Source organism: Pelodiscus sinensis, chromosome 4 (genome assembly GCF_052426305.1).
Source record: "Pelodiscus sinensis isolate ZL-2025 chromosome 4, ASM5242630v1, whole genome shotgun sequence".
Taxonomy (NCBI): domain Eukaryota; kingdom Metazoa; phylum Chordata; order Testudines; family Trionychidae; genus Pelodiscus; species Pelodiscus sinensis.
Window position 1 is genome coordinate 111,628,946 of NC_143055.1, and position 23,943 is coordinate 111,652,888.

A 23,943-nucleotide genomic window follows, 5' to 3' on the forward strand; every position below is an offset into this window, starting at 1 on the left:
ATGATTAAGAATCTGTAAGGAAAAATGAGTCACAGAGTGACCTTTATATGACTAGAGAGGTAGACATTGAAAAAAAATTGGAGCATCCATTTACTTTTTGGGGGCAGAAACTAACTTTGGTGTATTGACAGGATCCAAAGGAGATGTGGTACCGCCCTCCAGCACCTTTGGAAACAGGTGAGAAAATTGAAAAGGGAAAAACAGAAGACTTTTTTGGGAAAAAGGAGGGTAAAAAAATCTCAGCCCAGCAAGTACAAACTTGCTTTCCCCCAATTTCAACTTTGAAGAGATTTTTTTGAAAGTGGGAGTGTAGCTGATGTCTAGTTGCAGTATTGGTCATACTCAAATAACTGGAAATGGTATTCAGCCACAGATGAATGGTGGATACAATAATAAATTGTATTCGATCAATTATTGCAGTCAGTAAGAAAAGCACCATTAGTGAACTTCATCATCTTACAAAACTCAGTAAACCACTATTATTTTTCCTATTGTGTTTTATAACTTGCTATTGTCAATGCTGGAATGCTAACCTCCCTCTTTATTGATGTGTTTGCTTGCCAAATGTCTCCTGTTGGACTCATCGCTAATCCTAAACATGTATGCAGAAACAGTGGAAAGAAATGCAGTGCTTCCTTCTAACTAGGACTTAACTAGTTGACGGAGTCCATTGCTGCTGGAGGATGATTGACCTATGATTTATTCATGGGTATTTTTAGCAAAAATTCACAGACTTGCCATGACTTATACTCCTAATTAAATCTTGGAGGGGGCAGGGGTACTGCTGTGCAGGCCACCCGGGAGGCTGCTGCTGGGAGGGAGATGAGGAAGCACTAGTGGGAGAATACCACAGGGGGGCTGCTGTTGGGGGTGGGAAGGGACAGGTCCAGCAGTACCACTTGCTGTGGGCCACCCAAGCAATAGCTGGTGCATCTGGCTATGTGTCTACCTGAGCATCTGGCTGCAGAGCTGCTCCAGCAATAGCTAATGTAGCTGTTTCTGGGGCTACCCGAGCATCTGGCACCCAAGTCTTAAGATCAGGCACTACACTGGCTGCTGCAGAAGTCATGGAGGTTGCAGAAAGTCACAAAATCCATGACCTCCGTGACAAACATGGAGCCCTAGTTATGATGCATAAGCTCTAAGAATTTATAACCTGCAGATTTGATTATACCATCATTCACTACCTGCGGCTGACAAAGGGCAAATGAATGCTTCAGCTGGTTCAACACAAAGCATATCCTCTCTGTCATCAACAGAAGCAGGTCTAGTAAAAGAAATTACCTAACTCACAGTCTCACAGAAGGACTTTATCGGGGAAATGAGGTTATTTTGTATTTCTTTTTCTAATTCATGGTAATATGTATGGCATGTAGAATCTATATTTAGAACTTTTAACACACATGACTCATAAAACAAAAGCAGGAGCAAAACACTGTATTTTTCACATATCCACCATTTATTGTGTTTTGCTATTAAAAATTAAAAGCTGTCCTTAAATGATGTACTACATAGCTTTATCATTAGAATTAAGAGTAGCTATTTGGATCCTGACATGATGCCAGGAAGGCAATTGCAAAAAGTACAGATTTTGCCTAACAAGAACATATACACTGTGGCTCTATATATGCAGACATCATGGTCATAAGCAGGCATCAAACACAAGTTCTTTGGCACCAAAAACACAGGTGCCTCTTACTCATGGTTTTTGTACTCATCTCTTTCACACACACATATACAGTGTGTTAGATACACAACCTGTCTTTGGCATGCAAACATGCAGCTTTATGTATGTAACTATATTGGGTGCTTTCTCAGGGACTAGATAAAAATTCACTCCCCAGAAGTCTAAAAGAATCCCCTCCCAATGACTGTTATACTCAATTTTAAACTAAAAGCATTTAATCCATCTTCAAAGAAAAGTAAAGTAAAAAAATACCCTCTGAATATTTTCCCAACATACAAGATGTTTTGCTGTCATAATAAATTCTAACCCTTCTCGTAGGCTTTCTATATATTCAAAAAACTGGAGTAAAGCCATGAAATGTCAACAACACAAAAATGGGAGACTTTGAGAACAGCTCCTTCCCATGAATTCCTACACTGCCCTCCTTACTGTAGTATCTGAGCATTTTACATGTGCATATTAAGTGACACAATTAGCATGTGTCATATGTGATTCATTCATTCTCTCAGCTTCTCCCCAGACAGAAAACTATATGCTCAGGATAGTGTTTTTGTTTAGGGAATTTGTTTGCAAATGTATTCATAGTTACGTTTTTATATTAGAGAAACCCAGAAACAGACCTGTGCCTTGCACTCAGTGTGGAAGATGGTGAATTTTGTTTCACAGCGTGTGACTAACCCCAAGAAAGCTCTGCCTACTGCACACAGATGAGCCTTAACTTTGTGATAGAAAATTCTAATATGATTGGAATTTTCTCCTGGAGGAAAATTTTCTCTTTGAGGAGAGTTGTTAACCACAGTCCTCATCCTGGAGCTCCAGGTGATCTTTTGGGTATCCTGACTTCAGGCCACTGGGTGCCCTGAGGATAAAAATTGAGACCCTGAACTTGACAATATTCTACAAGAAGCCAGTATAGAGAGCAGATGAATAGGTTTGATGTGAAAGGGAGAGGTCTAGTGAAAGAGAAAAACGGCACAATTTAAATTATTGCAATTTGGGGAGACTGATTTCTGAATTATTCCCAAATATGGGGCTGGAATTCTGGACTCACAGAGTTTTCCTCAGTATGGATTAAAAACTTTCAGGGAAGTTCACAGCAAAGAGTCATGTATGGCTTTGTTAGTGTTAAATAATAAAATAACAAACACCAGTTCCTACAATATACACTGAAGCTAATGGGAGCACATGGATCTAACTGAGGGTGGAGTATGGAATATAACATCAACTATTACTTGGTGTGAAGGCTTGTAACTATTGCTTGAGTAGGAGCCAGTAAATATAACCAGAACCCGAGGAACATTGCTGTAGCTCATTTAGGGTATGTCTACACAACAGTGTTATTTCAGAATAACTGATGTTATTTCAAAATAACGAAGTGCATTTCTATACAACTAGTTATTTCGAAATAATGTCGAGCTTCCTACTCTGACTCCTGTAGATTTCATTTCACAAAGAGTTAGGGAAGTCTAAGGAAGAGTGTTCTTTCTTCGACTTCCTGCTGTGTAGACAGCGCCAAAAGCCAAATTAAGCTATTTCAACTTCAGCTACGCAATTGCAGTGTAGACATGCCACCCTTACTGTGCTTTGAATATCTTTAAATATTTGATGACTGTATGTGACATGATGTAGTCTTTTAAAAAAGAAGACAAGACATGCCTTTCCAAAACAAAGCCAGCAAATGCTTTCACTATTTTCATTGTGCCTTTTAATTTCTTGATGGACAATTTCTCCCTGCTACTGCTGCTGGCACTCATTAATAGGTTTAGATTTTAAAAGAAGAGCAAAGACATTTTGCTTTTCCAAATTAGCAGCCACACTAGCATACACAACGGAGCCTAACCAGAGTTGGATTTTTGGTAAAAGTGTTCATCCTTTTGAGAACAATGACGACTTAATAATGACTTTAGTTTGGGTTGAATCAAGCTTGATTATGCGGATGCAAATGCAGTCATTTCAGCAAACATTTACAAATGCCTTCTCCTCAAGCAGCTACTGGGGCTTTTCGAAATTCTCCCCCTTTTTTTAAACTTCATGTTTACTTTATTAGCTTTGGTTGCATGACAATGGTATTTGTGGAAACATATATATGGCAAACATACACTAATGAACTAGGAAATCTATCATTCCTCCAAACAGGAAGTAAAAATAGGACCAAAAAAAATAAGTTTCACCCAAAAGTTATTTATAAAAGTGAAAACAAAAAATAATTTGAGTGGTATTTTGAGAGAATTACCTATTCATGTTTTGAAATGTAGTCATGAGTAAGACTCATACTTCAATGGGGCCTGAAATCACAGGAAAAAACCCATAAAACATATGCTTCTTGTACCCCACCCTGCAAGAAGAGACATGGTTGAAAGGTCTCTGCTATTAGTCTATGCCAGCGGTTTTCAAACTTCACTCCACTGTGACCCCTTCTAAAAACAAAATGGGGATCTAAAATCCGGATTAATTAGCTAACCAGTTAAATGTTAACTTACCATTTAACCAGTTAACCAACTAAGTGGGATCCCAGGGTTGGGGACTGCTCCAGCCCAGCTAGAGCAGCCCGTAGCTCCTGACCCAGCCCCCAGCCACACATAACAGATTCACAACCCTCCAAAAATTACTATGCAATTCCAAGGCGGGGGAACCAAAGCCTGAGACCACAGTACAAGCCCCACCATCCCAGGTATATGTGTATGTGTATGTGTATGTGTGTGTGGGGGGGGGGGGGGGGGGGACAGAAGCCCAAGGAATTCAGCCCCTGGAAGGGGGCCTGTAACCTGAGCTCTACTGCTTGGGGCTGAAACTGGTGCCACTTTGTCATTCACTCCAAGCCCCAGAAAGTCTAACGCCAGCCCCAGCAATCCCATTAAAATAGAGTCATGACCCACTCTGGGGTCCCAATCCACAGTCTGAGAACCCACGGTCTATGAAGTTTGAGTACAAATGGCATAAATGTTCTTGAGAGCTCAGTTTTGACAGATCAAGGAAAAACAGTGTCAATAATATATCTGAAGCAAAATGCAGGACTATGTAGCACTTTAAAGACTAACAAGATGGTTTATTAGATGATGAGCTTTCGTGGGCCAGACCCACTTCCTCAGATCAAAAGTCTTTAAAGTGCTACATAGTCCTGCATTTTGCTTCAGCTACACCAGACTAACACGGCTACATTTCTATTAATAATATCTCTGTAACACCTCTTAGCATAGGCATCAATTTCCCCTCTAGTTTGGGGGTGGGAGTGCTTGACATTCTCCCCGCTCCACCTGAAACTCCTTCCTCACTCCACCTCTTTCCCCATCCCTGACCCTGCTGCCATCCCACCCCTTCCCCCAAGCCCTTGCCCTCAGCCCCATCTCTTCCTGCCCTCACCCTGCCTCCTTCCCCAAGTACACCACATCTCCACTCCTGCCCCTCTCTCCCTGAGCTTCTTGTATGACTCGAATCAGCTGTCTGAAGTGCTCAGGAAATGAAGAGGGGATGGGGAAGGAGTAAGTCACTGGGGCTGCCAGTGTGCGAGTCGCAGCAGGAGATGGTGGGGGGAGAGAGGTAGCTTGGCTCCAGTAGGTGCTCTGCACCCACTAATTTTTCCCCATAGGGGCTCCAGTCCTGAAGCATTCCTGGAGTCAGTGCCTATGCCTCATAGGGCTTTTACCTATAAAGCCTAGTTATGTGAAGAGTGATAACTGGCAAAAACATTTTAAGCAGCTACCGAGCTCTCTTAAAATTTCTCTGCCAGCTTATCTACATGAAAGCGCAAACAGTCAATTGCAAGCTAATATGGTGCTGATAGACTCTTCAGAGAACATACGTACCAGCCCTCCTTGGTTAGGAGAGTTTATTCCTATTTTATTTTAGAAAACCATTTTGCCCACTCTTACATCAGGATATTTACATCCAGTATGTCCTATAGCATTTAAAAGAGATTAAAATGACAGCGCGCTCTAGAAATTAAGTAAAATTCTACAGACGTTACTCTGAGAATTTATGTAACTGAATGGAGGTCTCCTCCTTCATATTTTAAATGATAATAATATCCCCACAACAGACTTATTCAGACAATTTATTAAATGTTCTATATAAAGGTTATCTACCTCTATTAAATTAACCAAATCTTTTACAAAACAGCTTGTTTTTCTCTCCTGTTATTGGTGATAACAACACCCTCTTCTTTCAGAAAGGGGAATCTGGAAAATAAATACAGCCAAATGACAAAATAAAATGACTCCCACCCTCAAGTGGCTGGAAATCCTGAAAGAACAGCTGCCAGTTTTGTAGCAGGGATACTCACATGAATGTGTGTCAATTCTATTTCCTGTTCAAATTGGTTTGCCTTCCCTAGTATTTACATATAAAAAAGAGGTTTTTCCAAATAAAAATGTTTAACTCAACAGCAGCTGCAGATAATCTGTGATCTCTAATACTGTTAGCAGGTGTCTCGTGTTTATTCAAAATAAGGGAAAAACAGGGAATGGGAAGGCGATGTCATATTTCACAGGAGCGACACCAGAAATATGTATAATTTTGTACTACATCACAACTATAAAATACTTCAGGCTTTAAGCTGGCTTATAGATGACCATGGTTTTGTAGATATGCCCACTGTTGCTGAATGCTTAGAGATTCTAGCAGTGAACTCCGCAGGTAAAAATGATAATTTTTGTACAATATAATCACACAGTACTTCATCCTAGCACAGGCAGAGCTCCAGGCAGTCACTGGCATTTGAAAGACCATGTTGTCTAAACCTGTTCAAAGCAAGTATATGCCAAAAGAGATATAATTGCTGGCAGCTATCTGTGTCTTGCACGTCTGTCATTGCTACTACAGACAGAGCTGCACCAGTGGGAAATTATTCAGGAGAAAAAAGTCTATTGCAGAAAAGGTTAAACCATGGCAGTAATTTTGTTTCCACAGGTATCTTATGCGCCTAGGTAAAAGATCATTAAGTTAAAATATTGTTCTGAGGAATGGCTTTAGAAATACTTAGAATGTGAAAGTTGCATGAGCAATCACCAGTTTGGCATACATAATTACACATTTTATATGTACAATTGCCTGCTACGAGAAACCCTAAATTACTATAACTGAAAGCATTGAGATGCAAAATTATTTTCATCAATTTTTACATTTGTTTGCTCTTAACAGAATTTTATATATTTCATATATTTCATAGTTATATTTTATATAGTTAATTTCACTGTCACAGTTATTATATGTCCGGATCTTTGATCTAGCAAAAGGGGAAAGAACATTTTAAAAGCCATGGAAGATGTTTGTAAAAAAATCACAAAAATTGATGGTGCTTTCTGAGGCAGCTGAAACATTTGAAACTACTTTTAACAAATTACAGAAAGTGATTAAATCTCAAATTGACATCATCCTTTTAATCTCTTAGAAGACCCTTCACTTTTTTACGTATTTCTTTTTCCTCTTCTGAGACTTCAATACTGGGTTTGTTTGAGATTTTCTGAAAGAGTTTGATATTGAATACAGGTGATTTTGAAAGAATATACATTAAAATAGTTTCTTATTACAGTATTGCAGATTCATTCATTTAAAGAAGTGCGTTTTGCCCATGAAAGCTCATGATACCTTCTACATTTATTGTTAGTCTCTAAGGTGCTACAAGACTATTCACTGTTTTTTAAGTTTTTCCAGTTACAGATTAACATGGCTACCCCTCTGAAAGTATTGCAGAGAAGAAACTTTCCCCAGTGCTGCTAAGAAGATTCAGAATTTCAATTGCTACATTTTGGCAGCCACTTACAGCAACCCAGAATGATAATACTGCACATTGGTTTTTCTACTAACACAATCTTAGGGTACGTCTAGACTACAGGGTTTTGTCGACAGATACTGTTGACAAAGCTTTTGTCGACAAAGAGCGTCTACACTAAATTCAGTTCTGTCGACAAAGCAAGCTGCTTTGTCGACATGGCGGTGTAGACGCAAGGACAGTTTACATGCAATAACGCTTTCTGTCGACAGAACTCTGTCGACAGAAGGCATTATGCCTCGTGAAATAAGGTTTACCAGCATCGACAAAACTGCTGAGTTTTGTCGACGTTATGTCGACAGAACTCAGCGGTAATGTAGACGCAGGTATAGTTTTGTCGACAAAAGTCCACTTTTGTCCACAAAACCCTGTAGTCTAGACACACCCTAAGATATTTGCTCCGTCTATTTATGGTTTTCTCTTTGACAAATGGAAATGAGTTTTCCTCTTGACTTGGGATCTTAGATAATATCTTAGTTAAGAAAGGATGCATTGGCAGCCAACAGAATCTGCATAGAATCATAACCTACAGAAAATCTGTAATTGCTTATGTCAATAAAATGATTAATGGCTTCCAACAGAAGTTGCTGGATGATGAGCACTTTTTAAAATATGGACATTTCATATCATATTTTAAGTGGAAGCTGAATTCTTATGAAAACACAGACACTTATTTAAAAATCTACACAGGAACTATTGAGTGCTGACTGAGCTCTTCTGAAAATATGGTCATAGATTTCCTTTAAGAAACAATTACTTTATTGAGCTAAACTTTTAATAGTATGGGGAAGTTTATCAGACAAACAGTAAGAGTATTGTGGGAATGGCTGTCTTACTCGTATAATTAATCTACATACATTATAACCAAATACTTTGCTTCTTTCAAGGTTAAGCCGAGTTGGGAATAATCTTCATAAAAAGTTGCAAACTGTGCTCCTCCTTTGAGCCTAATACAATTTATTGCCTCAGTATTGTGCTACTGATGCCAATAGTTTGAGATAAAATTTGTAAATAATAACTGGCACTAAATGCAACGTGAAAATCAGTGAGGAATATGCAGTTCTTGTAACATACACCTCTGTTATATATTGTTTCCGCAGAATGGGCAGAGTTCCCTCATTATTCTTAAGTCACTGAGCATCCCTATAAATCTAATGCTATCTCCTTGCAAAGTAATTTCAGGAACCAGCTAGAGAGAGAGTCTGCAGAACTTGCCTTCATATGCAAATTTGACACATTCACCCAAGGACTGAACAAAGATGTGTTGGATGGGCCGTTATATTCAACACCCAAATGACATCAAAAACTAAGCCTCAGGCACTTACAGCCAACTCTATTAGCCTCATTTAGCAAGGACACTTTAACTGACAGGTTCCCCCCCCCCTTTTCTGCTATATATTTGCACCCCAGGACCCCTTGCTCCACTCATCTGAAAAAGTGGGTTGTGCCCCCGAAAGCTTGTGATATTGTCTACATTTTTTGGTTCGCCTCTAAGATGCTACAGGACCATTCATTGTTTTTTTAATTACAGATTAACACAGCTACCTCTCTGAAATTTTCCTAAGAGACTTCTGAATGATGACTGGCAATTAGGGAAGCAATAAAAAAGGATGTCATGACCTAAGTGACAGATGGTGATATGTTATCAATTGTTGTGCTTGTAACATATTGTAAAATAGGAATAAGAACAAGATACTGGCCAATCCAAAGGTCCATCTAGCCCCGTATCTGTCTTCCAACAGTGGCCAATACCGGGTGCATGAGAAGGAATGAACAGAGTACATAATCATCAAGTGACACATCCCCTATTGCCCATTCTCAGCTTCCGGAAAATAGGGATGTAAATGGATAACCAGTTAACCAGATACCTGGTAAGCATCACCTTTACCAGGAAAAACTTTTGCGGAAAAACTTGCCAGTCTAGACACAGCCGGGATGTAAAAAAGCAGTTGACTACTTGCATTTCCCTCCACCCCCGCTGCCTCTGTATCAGAGGCAGCTAGGGAGGGGGGGAAGCAGGAGCTGGTGGGAGGGGGTTAAAGACCGGTTCCCCCCAGCACTGTCTCCATGGTGCTGCTTGCCTCTCCCCCCTTCACTGCTGCCTCCATCAGAATAAAAGGCTTCACCACAGTAGCTCCTGTCTTAGGGGGTCCCACAAGCATGAATCGAGACTGAGCAAGCTCGGCTCAGTCCCGGCTTGTGCTGGGTCCAGGAGCTACACCTGCTGCGGCTCTGCAGATTACACGTAGTTGTAGCCAAGCTGCCTGCATGCTTGGCTCCTACTACATTACACTGCAGAGCCACAGTGCAGATAACTCCTTCTGAGTACCTTCTCTTATCAACTAATCATGTAGTTGATACAAATTACCCAATGACCTGCCTCTTAACATCCTTATTTTAATCCTACTTCATATTAATTCCACTTGATGACCCTTAGTTCCTATGTTAACACTTATTTACTTTCGCCAAATAAGTCATGATTTTATATAATTCCATCATATTCCCCTCTTAGTCTTCTCTTTTCCAAGCTGAAAAATCCTGGTTTTATTAATCTCAACTCAAATAGAAGCTGTTCCATACTCCCTAGTGATTTTTGTTGCCCTGTCCTATACTTTTTCCAATTCTAATATATCCTTTTTAATACAGAGTGACCAAATCTGCATACAGTATTCGAGATGTGAATGTATCTTGGATTTATAGAAGCAATATATTTATTGTCTTATTATCTTTTCCTTTCTTAATGACTCCAAACATTCTGTTGACTTTTTTGACTGCCACTGCACCTTGAGTGAATGTTTTCAGAGAAATATCCACAGTGATTCCAAAATATTTTTCTTGACTTATAACAGCTAATTTAGACCTCATTGGAAAACATAATCCCAGCTATAAATACAAAATAATGTGCATTACTTGGAAATGTTTGAATGTTTTTGTTAAAACAAATTCAGACTAATGAAACTGAAAAAAATAAATAGTTGTCAAAATATGCAACAAAATAGGTGCTCAAAATAAAAAATGATGACAAAATGCTGCAACTTCAGTATCTATATATCCAGATATAGAAATTGACTGTAGTGAACTACCTTTAAAAAACAAGTAATTGGAGTGAAGTCTGTAAGAACCACCTGGATTTTTGGATGACCTATTTTTTCTTAAATTCAGGTTTAAAAATATCTGAAGAAATAAAGAAACAATAATTGTGGAGCAACTTTAAAAAAAAAAACACCTTAAATTTTATGTTTGTACCCAGGGTCAGCCTTATTGATGTGCACTTGCCCAGGATGCCATGGTCAGGGGGACCGTGGTCAAGAAGCAAGGAGGAGAGCAGATTTGGGGTGCAAGGCTGCAGAATGGAGCTTGGGATAATGTGGGGAGGCAGCAGAGGGGGAGCAGGGCAGTAAAGCAGGGGTGGGGAGCCCAGAGAGGCAGCAGGGTTTAGGAGCGATGAACGGAGAAGCAGCAGCGGCCAGGGGTAATGGCTGTGAAGTCTAGGGGCACTAAAACGCAAGTTCTCCCAGGGCGTCATTTTCCCTAAAGCCAGCCTTGTTTGTAACTGTTTTATGTTACAGTTAAATTGTAACCCAGGAAACAAACACACTTCCCCCTTCTTCTAAATGAGAATTGCACATGAGTATCAAGAGCAGAACTCGATCATTTATGGAGAACAAATAATTACTCAAGTAACAAAAAATGAACAAACAAAACCCCCAACATAATTTCTAGCTGAAATGTGTTGTCATGCATCATCAGTAGCACCTTCAGGACAGGTGCTGGAGTGTAACTGATACAGGGTCTGCTCCCCATTTAAACAAAAACATTGCCATATGTTGTAGAGTAAGGGGGCTCTGGAGGTAGCAAGTAAATTCCATCTGGAGGTGGTGGTATTGGCCAGGGAATCTCAATGGTCTTTTGTTTGCAATCTGACACTGTAAATTGGTAAGAGCTGACCTTCTGAATGGTCAGTGGTGTCCTGACAATCAGCAAATAATATAGGTAAGACAAAGAACAGCAACGACAGGCCATTTGTAAAATTCTGCGTTTTGAGGAGCTGAACTCTGTTTTCAAAATGAGATTTGGGAGGTGGAACTCAGGTTGTTTGGGATTTAATCCATATAAAACAAAACAAATGGCAACAATTGCTCAGGCCTCCTCTCTATACAGTATAATCCATATTATATGACACAAAATATTATAGTGAAATTAGAAAATTATAGGGATCCTTCTACTGCTTTTTTATGAATTTGTCCATTGGCCTGTGAGAAAAATCTGATTTTAAAGAACATTATCATATCTAGTGCCTCATCTGTTCTTCACCCTTTTACATACCAAGTATGTATTTTCTAGGTGCCTGAAAATGAGGCATGGCAATGCTCAGTCTTGCCATGTGTAATTTTTTTTGTTAATCTAGGCCATAGTGTTTGACTGTACACAATTCTGTGCCTTACAGGGAGAATTTAAAAGTCTCAGAGCTGTGTTAGTCTGTAACTTTAAAAACATTGAGTCGTCCTGTGGCAGCTTAGAGACTAACAAAAATAGAGAGAGAGTACCATGAGTTTTCGTGGGCAAAACCCACTTCCTCAGATGAGATAAGATTGAGTTGTGCTGGTGCTCTGTCTGCCACTGCGGCTCAACCCTAATCTAGAGCTTCTACCTCTAAAATTGGGATGGACAAAATAATTCAGAAACACGCTTATTTAGTCTTTGTCCTGTCAGCTGAAATTGCCAACAGAGACAGACCATGATGTAACAAGGTACTTAACCACATACTTAACATAAAACATAGAAGTGGTCCCATGGATTTCAATGGAACTGCTCATGTGCTAGGCACGTGCTTTAGTACCTTTAGGAAATGAAGGCATAATTATTGAGACAAAATTGGACAATAAGCAAGTTCACGATTGGACTAACTTCATAATTAGTGAGAGTTGTGATTACGATTTTGGCAAGTGCAAATTTTTCTAAGTCTACCACACAGTTCATATAGTGGCCATTATATGGGACCTTTAAGGCATAATTTGACTGGGCCAGAGGTGAAAATGACCGAGAGCTGAATGTTTATCTCTTTTTTCATTGCTTTTATAATTAACTCCACTATTTTCATCTTTGGAGCAGAAAACCTCTGCAGGATAAATACATGACTAAATCAAAAGAAATTTAGATTTATAAACTTCCTTGCATGCTCAGTAAATAAGATTCCCTCTCCCATAATGATATGTTTACCTTTAAAATTATAGCTGTCACAAAAGCAATCTACAAGGGAGGACTGTTTTGTTTTCAAGTCATATCTCATGATACATAGTCTGATAAAACTGTGTGTCCAAAGACCACAGAGGTTTCTGACCAATAGATTCTCTTTGTACAGAAAACTCATATAAATGAATAAAACCATTTGGTTCTCAGTGACTGACCAGCAGCTGACTTGGGGAAGCTGGGGGCAGAGCAGCTGGGGTGCTGCCGGGTTGGTCCCGCAGCAACGCCCTCTCCCAGGCTGTGCAGTTCCCCACCAACCCCTCCCCCATAGCCCTCCTTCGGGTACACTGGCATATCTGATAATCCGGCACCCCCTGGGTCCTAAAAGTGCTGGATTATTGGAAGTTTACTGTACACGGAAAGGGCTTCCAGGTGGTTCTCATGCTCCTAGAACAGAGCCACTGTACATGAGAAACACCATAGGAGGTCCTACCATTAAAGGGCATTTTCTGAGTTTGCTCAATATTTGAGGGAGCAGCATATGGGAAGTAAAAAGGACAAAGCGAAACAGATCAGAAAGGGGAACTCAATTTTTCATGAAAATTCCAATATTTACCAAGTGTTGAGTTTGTGATGGAACAATGCTTCCTATAGTTATCTATCGCTAAGCAATACTGAAGTCATGTAGTCCAAACCAAATGAGAGAAATAAATCAAGCTTTGGAAAAAATATCTAAAATCATTGTGAAACTTCAATATAACTGTAAGAAGTAAGAAAAGTTTAAAAGGTGGCACTAAAACAGAGCTCTCCATCCCTTTCTGCCTCCTCCAATCATTCCTTCCTCATTTTCCCTTTTCATCACAAGCACTCCCCCCCCACCCTGCCAATGGCATTTTTCACAGTGCAAAACAGCTTCAAAGTTCATGAAAGGACTGAAACAGCCAAGGGGCTTCCTGTCAGTCACAAAATTACTTCACTAAGGAAGTTAGTGCTTTTAGACCTACACAACACCACACCAAAATGAAACCAAATCATTCTCAGTTTCATCATCTTAACTCTCTCTAGAACTTATTGACTACTTATTAATGAAACTAATTTAATTTCATGATGACTTTTTTTTGTTGACATGCATTTCTTCCATTAAAAGGGCAATGGGGAGGGGGAACTCTGGGCAGGAAGGGAAAAGAAAAACATCCCATCTATTAAAATCAATACTGCGATCTGAAATTATTTACGGTTCTTGCAGATTCTTTACCAAAGTTAGTCCATGGAGGGCTAAATAAAAATCCAAGTATATAAATGTTGCGGGCAGATCCTCAACTGGTATGCATTACCACAGATTTGGGGTAATCATTTAAGAAATACTTTGGGAGAGGGAAGGAGGAAGCTGTGTGTCAGCATACATCATATTATATATTATTATATTACAGCCTGAAAAGTTGGGGGAGGAGGGGAGTGAGTGAGGGAGAGGAAGCAGAAGCTATACAGAGCATATAGACCTATGAAAAGCCTAGGTGGGGGGCAAACTAAGGGCAAGGGCAAGGCACAGCACTGCCCCCCCTTTTGCCCATCCCTCCTTAGCTTCATTGACTTGAATATCAATGAATCACAGAACTATGGCAATTTATACCAGAAGATACACATCTGAGTTTTAAAATAGTGGTCTATTTCTAATTTTAGCAGCTCAATTATTGCTCATTGATCAATATAGACGCCAAAATACCATAGATGACAAAATCTTTCTTCAAATATCTTTAAAAAAAAAATCAGCAATAATCTCCTCCTCCCCCTTTTTCTTTTCAAATTACAAAAGTGTGGCTCTAAACCAGAAAAAAATAATCCTTCTTTGGCTAGCAGAATATTTAGAAAAGTAAACAAATTTACACTAAGATTCAAATAATCTCAGAATTGAAAACAAAACGGTCACATTCTTCACCCATTATATCAATTTTATGAAGTGACATTGCTGCACATCTGGGATACTGGACTGGAACATCAAACCCTTTAGTATTATCTCAGATTGCTCTTGTTTGGAAGAAAGAGAGATAAAAAGGACTTAAATTTGTCTATTTGTGTTATCTATAATTTTCCTCTCAAACTTTACATTTTAGTAAGTGTGTGTAAGTTTTAACAAAGACTAGTGCCTTTTAAGAGTTACCATTTTTAAATTGAATACTGAAATGTCTTGTTAATCCAATAGCAATACTTAATATGTAAAACATCAATCCTGAAAACTCTTACATGTGTATTTACTTACCCTTGTGTGGGTAAAGTTACTCATACACAGAAGCATTTGGGGGGGGGGGGGGAGGTGAGAATCAAGGCCACAAATTGTAATTCACCTTAATGCAGTCTCCATTTTTTGCAGAAACTATATACTTTTTTTTGTTCACATGAAGACAGTAACTTAATAATCCTCCTTTCATTCATGTCAACAAATATCACTCAATGAAAAACAATGGAGAGTTAAATCCTCTTAGTTTTAGAGAAAAATGTAACAAAATTAATTAGCTATTATTTTCCATCCGTTGCAATTTCATTTTCATCATTTAGTACTGAATATTCCATTTACTGCTTTTGAAAGTATTTAAGTCTGCTGTAGTATTCCCTATATTTAGAATGGCATTACTGAAAGTATCAGAAAAAATCTTTACAGGATTATATTGTTTTATAGTTTTTAAGAGAACCCAACCAATGCAAAATAGTAGAAAACTTGATTTTCTTTCAGATAAAGAGGGAATTTCACATGTGAAATCAAAGGGACATTTGAAAATTGCTGTATTTTAACACTGAAATTTTGAGCCTCTTCTGTAATTACAAAAATCCTGACAAAGTTTTAAAAAAATCTCTCCCTCCTTTTAGTATTTTATGTAGAGTCAGCTTCTCCCTGGCTTACAACCCTTCACAAACATTAATAAAAGAGTAGAAAAAAATATTTTGAGTTTTTCTTTAACAAAAATATCAAAGCATGAAATTTAAAATGGCTCTAACAGAAACTGGAATGTTTGAATTTGCACAATTGAAAAAAAATCAAGTGGACAGTCATCCTTTAAAGAATATCCACCACACAACATCTAAGGATCACACTTTATTAAAAGCCTAGTGAAGTGACCAGTAACACTCCATTTCCAATCCAGTGACTCCATAAATCAATGATGAAGAAAAACAGGAAAGAGAGTAAATGAATCATATTGACGGACTCCCCTGTACAGGTAAGGGGCCTACACTTGGACGCAATGAGGTTTTCAGAACAAGAAACATGCTACACCTGAGCTCTCATTTTGTAATCCCACCTAGGGTTCAGTACGCTACTGTACAGTATGCCAAGCCACATGGGCTCTAGTCTTAGCACAGGCAACACCTGCTGGGCACCTACTGCTTTGGACCTGCACAGAGGGTTTTACCAATAATTCCCCTTCTTTTCTCTTTTGTTTGCTTTTAAAGCTAATAGCCATCCAGCTCCACCATGGAAAAATAGCTCTGTCCCATTTACTGCATATCAGTCTTTTGGATAAGATCTTATCTCAATACAGTAAAACCTGTGTTATCTGGCATGCTCAGGGATTAGGGTGTTCTGGTTATCTAAAAATTCCGGTTATCTGAGGGTCCCATCAACCCAGGAAAACCCAATGGACAATAATAGTAAAACTCAAGTTTTTAACATTGGTAGTTTTATAGTGTGAGGCAGTTGGTCTCACATTTCTATTTTGAGTTGAAGATGATTAGTACTTCTTAAATAAAAAATTGTTAAGCCAATCGTGGTAAACCAAGCCAGGCCTGTGCACCTGCTGATGTGACAATATTGTGGCTGGGGGCAATGCTGGTTACCAAAGTTTTCTGGTTAACAGAGTGCCAGATAACAAAGGTTTCACTGTAATCATGTTCTGTCAATTCTCTGTTGACAGCTGTACAGTTGTTATGAAAGTTGCCATGCCAAGTGTCAAAAGAAGTGGGGTCTGCTTCCTTGCCCTTTGCCAAAATCGCCTCACCTGACAGCACACTGAACTTTATAGCAGGCTACCACCCTTCACCCAAGAGAGAGCTGGACAGTGGCAGGAGAGAGACAGAACAAGGCCAGAGGGGCTTTCAGGAAGAAAGGTGAAATTTCAATAGAAAACATTATTCTTCTCCCTCACACCCCTCCCCAACCCATACACTCCCAATCAGCTTCTTTTTTTCATTACAAACCCAATGAGGCCAAAATCTGCTGTCAGCTCTACCAATCCGGAGTCACTCCGCAGTGGTATCGCTTCGGCCACGCCGCGCTGCACCTGACAGGCGTGAAGCTCAAGCCGTTTCACAGGCACGACGGACGGGCAGCCCGACCAGGAAGGAGGAAGTGAACCAGCTGGCGAAGGTTTAAAAAGGCACCAGAGGGACTCCGGCCCCGCCAAAGACCCGACACCGAATTCCGTGCTCACCCTCACGCCGGAGTCTCCCCCTTGGCCCCGCTCCTCCTCCGGGCGGGACGCGCCCCGGTGCTCCGGCAGGGAGGGCGAGCCCCGCTCCGGGCAGCCGCTCTGCCTTGCGCTTCGCTGCCGCTTGCCGCCGCCTTTTGCCGGAGTCAGCGCGGCGCCATGTAAACCAGGCTGCGAAGCGGAGCGGCCGCCTAGTCCTCCTCTCCTGTGCAGCCGCCGCGCGGCGGGGTTTTCCCCCTTGTTTGGGCGTGCGCCCCGGGCGGCTCCGTCCCACGGACCTGTCAGCAGCTGCCCTTTCGCACCAGCAGCCTCCTCTGACTCTCTCTCCGTCCCTCCCCTGCTGCTGCTGCTCTCACTTCCTTCCTGGCTGGAAATTCCCACTGACGTTTCGAGAGCGAAGCGGCGGCAGCCGCCGCGGAAGGGTGGGGAGGCTGCGCACGAGAACAAGGCGCTCCAGGGGTGCCTGTGGGGAGCGCAGGTCACTGCTGCCTTCTAACAGGCGGAGCCAGGGCAGGGCTTTGCTGTGGAACCAGCTGGGAGCGAGGATTTGAGTTGGGGAAGCTTTGTGGAAACATTCAGCTTTATTACTTGTATTACAGTAGCAGCCAGGGAGACTAGACAGGCTAGTGGCCCATGGGGCAGTACAACGGAGATACACACTAGCCAAGGGCTGCCCTAATCCCGAGGAATTTACACTGCACCTTAGTGAAATACACAAAGCAAAATCTTCTCCCAACCCAGACACACCCCCAGCAGGGCCAGTGTTAGACTCACTGGGACCAAGGGCAGAAACCAAGGAGTGGGCCTCCACCATGAGCCCCACCACCTATAACTTAGCTTCTTAGGCAACTGCCCTGCTTGCTACCCCTAACACCGACCATATGTGCTAGAGACAAACTGCTCTCTCCCTTCCAGGAAGAAACTTGTAACAAATCCTTAGAGAGCAGGATCTGTCCTCCATGGAAGCAGGGGCTACCCATGGACAGAGAGAAAAATCGTCCAATCTAGAGGGAGATAGTTGAATACGGGAACCTTGTATTTTTACCGAAAATTCCCATTGTTGCTAACATCAGTTTATCGGTTCCAGTCGTTATCCCGTAGCAGTTAAAAGTAGATTATTTGATTAACAGGGTCTTGAAAACAGCCACTCAGCAAAAGCAAAGCTCTTGAGGCATCCATCCTCCTTTTCTATATGCTTGCATAGCATCTCGGACCTCAGAGCCACAGGTTGGCTGGCCTATGTTAAATAATACACCAAAGCTACCAAGGGAAGAGAATTGGGCCCAAGTCTCTGTAGGAAGTTCAATATAAGTCTAAAATGTAGGGTTCCAGCCAATAGGAGTTGAGAGTTTTTGCTGGTGGGTAAAGGCAAAATCGCCTTCCGTCTGATAGTACACTGTTCTTTATAGCTAGCTACTACTCTTCACCTAAGCCGGAACTGAAGCAGGAAAGCTATATGAATAAAATTGTGAATAAGGTTGCCAGTTTTGATTGGACATATTCTTGGAGGTTTCATCATATAACAATCTTTAATTCCTGGAGACTTCACAATACTCTTGGAAGGGTTGAATATGCTAGAGGTGGATAGACATTTTAATGGAGAGGGAGTTCTGTAGAAGATTGGTTGCAAAGGATAAGATCTGGTTATCCACTCCCTTTGACCTTGTATAGTCATTCACATTCGGCATAGTGGGTGTAATACATGGTCATTTTGATTTGGAAGTACAAAGTGTACATAAGGGGTAAGGCAATGAAGAATCAGGTCCTAGTTTGTTTGCTGTTTAAAAAAAACATTAAATCAAGGCAAATGGGAGCCAGTGAAGGAATCTGAACAGAGCAGTAGCATGTTGAGTGGTAAGAGAATAATGGAAAAAGGAAAATATTTTAGTAACTGTCTTTTTTCTGTGCTTGTACAGCTGCCAATGAAATTGGATCCTAGTCACCTATCTGTGATGTTATGATAATACAAATAATAAAAATGATAGCAACAGCCTTTTGAATGGACTAAAGAGGTGCAAGAAAAACAGCTGATAGACCAGAGAGGAGGTTTCAAAGAAGGTAAGAGATGACCAGTACATGGAGGAGTGTTTTTATGGAAAGGAAACTCTGGTGAGACAAGAAAAAGAACATCCTGACACACACACGGAAATGTTAATAGAACTTTGTAACATTCTGGCAATCTGTGCTAAACTGAACAATTCAAAGAGCAGCATGAAAGAACCCACGTTGCTTTATGCAATGGTTGTTGTTTTTTCTGATGTACAGGAGAATGAGGGGCAACTAGTTTGGCAGGTCATATTTGTTTTTCTTGCTGTTATGGTCTGAGATTCTGGTGGAGGTGGAACTAATTTCGGTGCTGCATATTGTAATTTCTGTCTTTCCTATTGATGGGTCCCAAAGTTTTTTTAGAATGTTGATGGATATTATAATATATTCATAATGATTCTCACACAACTTAATAAATGCTCTACAGTAAATAATGTTAAATTCTGTGTTGCACACATATACAGTACATGTACTCATTCTCATTGCAGATTTAACTATAAATCTGCGAGGCAGCGCCAGTTGATTGGCTTCCCATGGGGTCCAGAAAATCTTCCATACAAATGATGGGGACTACTCAGAAAAAACAGTCTGGGCTGCTTTCACTTAACAATCCAGCTCCAGCTGTTCCTTCATTTAACATAATTTACAGTATGATCTCAAAGCGTACAGCACCACATTTCCAAAAGAGTCACAGTGAAAAAACAGTGCATCACAAGCAAATATCTTATGGAGAGAAAGTTCATAAGGCAAGTAGTGTCACAACAAGCTTGGGAATAAATAGGATTCTAGTCTGTTCTTTAGAAGCTAGAGACTAGACTATGATCCCTTTTTTTTGCTGGTGATCAATTTACTATTTAACCCTTCTGCCACTGAAATAAAGGGATTTTTTGTCATAGAGTTCATTGAGGTCACATTCTTGCTAGTTCACTAGCCTGCTATACCCTCAGTACTTGTTCTCACTGGACCATGATTAATAATGGACCATGTTCAGTAGCCCTACTAGTGTGGTTCAAGACAGCTGTCTCACAACCCTCATTTGCACCTTTGCAAGCTAGGGCACATCCTGAGCAGCCCACTTCTCATCTGTGTCTGACTCAGACCATTAAAAGCTGAGCAAGAATGACTCTCTAGTGGGTAGGGCACTCACCTGGGAGGAGAGACACAGGGTTCAGTCCTTCCTATTTCCAAGCACTCCCTAATTATGTATCCACGGAGGTACAACTTCAGCAGGAGACACTATAAAGGAGCAACACATCAGAGTATCCCATAACTCAGGCACTCTCCTATTAAAATCCTTTTTTAAGGTTGTGTCTCCCATCTCCCAAATGAGAACTTTAAGCCTGGGAATAAAAGTTAGAAGGTGGGAAGCAGCAGAAATACCACCACCAACTCTTGCTTTTTACAGAACAAGGCAGTTAACTAATGCCCCAACACCACCCCAACTTCCAGAGAGTTCCCATTCATGGAGTTCCCTAGAGCTGCCAACTTGGTTAATGATTAAAACAGAGTTAACTGATGGGGAGGGCCACAAAAGGAACATCGGCCAAGTGACTGCCTCCCCCCATGACTCCTCGCCAGGCCACTGTCCCTAGGCTTGGGACAAACCCCACATCCACTCCAGGTCCCGCTCCTACCCTGCTTCTTTCCATACCTGCCCTGTTCATTCCTCCAAGCTTCCATCCCTCCTTGCTGGGGCCCAGAGTGGGGCCGTGTCTCTGGGAAGGGGGACACATACAGGGTTGCAGGATGTGCGGGGTTGGCAGCCAAGGCTTGGGCGGCAGCTAGGACTCTGCTCTCTGGCCCCACTGGCTGCTGGTCCCTTGCCCCCCCCCTTTGAGGGACATGCCTTTGTGCCCACACACACACACCTGTTTTAAAAACTGGACACTCCAGCAGGACTACTAGAACCGGCCCGGCCCTGCTCATTCCCTTTTGGAGGTCCTACCCTATTCCTCTTCACTTTCCCCAACACACATTGCTTCCCCCCGCCCCCATCACCCACCATCTGGGTCAAAGGGACTCACCTGTGGAACCAGAGTATTAGCTGTAGCCACCTGATGCAAGTAGCAGGCAGCCGGCAGTCCTGGCCAAGTAGGGGCTGACATGAGTGATGGCCCAGCGCCTCCCTGCTTCCAGTAATTGGCTGTTGGGTCCCCTTTTCAACCAGACGTTCCAGTTGAAAACTGGACACATGGATTACTAACAGAAATAGGCATCTCCCTGCAGGCCCCGTGAGCTTAGGCATCTGTCTCCATGAGAGATACTTCTCTTATCAGGATTGCCCGTGGGTTAACTCATGTGTCTCCCAGCCTAACATGCTAACTTTTGTGGATTGCATTCCCAGAAATGCCACAACCATCACACTGAGTCTATAGGGAGCTTAGGTGCCAAACTCAGGCTTCATGGATCATTGTTACTATCATTTTTCTAGGCACCTAGATACCTTTGTGAATCTAGGCCTAGGTGACCTGCCCACAGGCATAGAATCACAGAACCACAGCATTCCAAGAGACTGCATGGGTGTCTAGCTTAGTCTAACCCCTGCCAAAATGTTGGAGACAGCGAAAAGGCAGCAGTTAAAGTCACTGCCTTAACTGATGAGCAGGTGGTGATTGGGACTGGTGGAAGTTTGTTGTTTTAGGGTTTTTTTTAATTTTCTTAGTTTTTGCATTTTCTTCTTCCCTAGTGAGGAATGCAAAATTCATATTAGCAATAAGAAAGAATTGTTTTAATTCTCTGCACATTTACAACTACTAAGACATCATTCATCACCATTTTTAGCAGTTGGGTACCCTCAAAGACAATCCCCAATTTTTAGTTTTCACAGCGAGGGCTCAATTCTGCTTCTGCTCATATCAACAGCAAACTTATTTTCATTTAAAAAGGCACAAAAAAATCTTGCTGCCTTCTCTTCACCTTGAGATTAATTAATGACAGTGGATTTCATGTGGCTTTAATATACAGAGTAAATGGGTAGCATTTGGGAAAATTACTGGGTATATGTCCCCTAAAAACTCCTTAACTTGGCAGCGTGGAGGATCCCGTGCCTGTAGGAAGCAAGGGAAAGAGATCAAGCCATGGTCAGAGAAGCCCACCCAGGTTTTTTAGTATTACCACTGATGATGAGTGAGGCATGCATTGGAGGTATAGGATTTGCTATATCCAAGGAGCGCAAGTAGCAAATATTGCCAACTCTAAAGCATTTGAAGATAATGAGTGAGACCCACCAAAAGCTTGAGATTATCTTTAAATTCCATGAGATTTAATAAATTGGATTATCTTTATTTGGCTTCCGGTTTTGGAGCCTTTAGAATCTACTCATGGCACATTTTCAAGATTTTCCCTACAAGCATGAGGGCTTTGTTTTTCAAATAGAAGCTGGGATTTTCAACTAGTTAAATGATTCTAGAAGCATTAAGGTTGCAAAGTCAAACATTCAAAAGTTTTAAAATAACAGAATGAAGGTTATCAGTGCAACCTTGATGTCACCTTCTTTGTACATGTACACTATAGTACGAACTAATTACATGATCATATATTTTTTCCACAGGACACCTGCCTCATTCTGTGCATAGGAATGATGGTGAACAGTTATTTAATATTTTATTTTGTCCTTGCTGTTCTGCATGTGACTCCAGACTTTATTTACTCCACACTCTTAAAGCTCTGCCCTGAAGAGAGAATTATTAACTTCCTCATGGCCTTTCCTGTGCAGCTCAGCTATATAGTATCAGAGGGCTTCATAGATACTGATTGATTTTATTTTCCAAGCACAGTAGCTCACCGTTACAGATGGTGAACTGAGGCACAAAGAGAGTAAATGTTTCCACCAGTTTTGGGTGCCCAATTTGAGATGCCATCAATATGAATTTTCAGAGTACACATTACATTGCAATTTGTGTTTAAAGCAAAACACCCATCAGGTTCAGTAGCAGCAGTGAGCATTCAGCACTTCTGCAAATCAGACCACAGGGTCTCAAGTCAGGCACCCAGAAAATGAGGAAGACAAAATTAGTGACCACCTGTAAAAAGTTGGGTTTAAATAACTTGCCTACAAATACACATGAACTCAGTGTGAGAGGCAAGGATTGAATTCCATTCTCCATGGCACCGCTCATTTATCTTACCTATGAGATCATCTTTTCCTTCAGTCCCTTGCCTCATTCCCTACCTACCTTCAAAGGTGGCCATCCGTCACTCCAAGAGGAGGAGGCTAGATTAAGGAAGGTGTGAGCTCTGCAACTCTGATGCCTATTTCCAATCCCTCATCCATTCACATCTCCAGGTAGAGTTCCTCTGGGTAGCATCTACTGACTTCTTGGATGCCTTTGAGGAGCAGTGGCTTTTGTTCCTCAAAGTCCCTATCTAGAGCCTTCATTCTTTACCTTTTACCTTAGTCCCTCTCCTGTTTTTTATTTGTTGCCCCAGAAGTTTTTATTTGTAGCCTAGTCTCACTGGTTCCTCCCCCTTAGCTGAGAGGGGGAAACTTTAGGCAGTGGTACAACTAATACCCAGCTCATGCAACAAAATTACATGGGGTCCTACATCCAACAGTCTCCTTCACTACTCTTGTCTGGCTCATCCCAGGTGCATCTACACAGCATTGTAACACGAAATAAGATATACAATTTGAGCTACACCAAGGCTATGTCTACACTGGCGGGTTGTTGCACCAGAGGTATGTAAATGAGGCTAAGCGTGGAATATCGCCAAGCCTCATTTGCATATCTAATGAGCCGCCATTTTTGCGGAAGAGGCTCTTGCGCCAGAAGGAGCTGTCTATACTGCTCCTTCTTGCACAAGAAAACCCTTCTTGCACAATGACGCTACGCTGA

At 41.2% G+C, this 23,943-nt stretch overlaps 1 protein-coding gene across 1 annotated transcript in view; it reads right to left on the reverse strand.

Moving 5' to 3' along the window:
* NFKB1 (nuclear factor kappa B subunit 1) overlaps nt 1-17,360 on the reverse strand; it is a 100,324-nt gene extending 82,964 nt beyond the window's left edge. Inside the window, 1 exon segment of the mRNA XM_089778052.1 lies at nt 17,341-17,360. The gene's annotated coding sequence lies outside the window, so the exon portion shown is untranslated.
* Nucleotides 17,361-23,943: the final 6,583 nt, after the last annotated feature.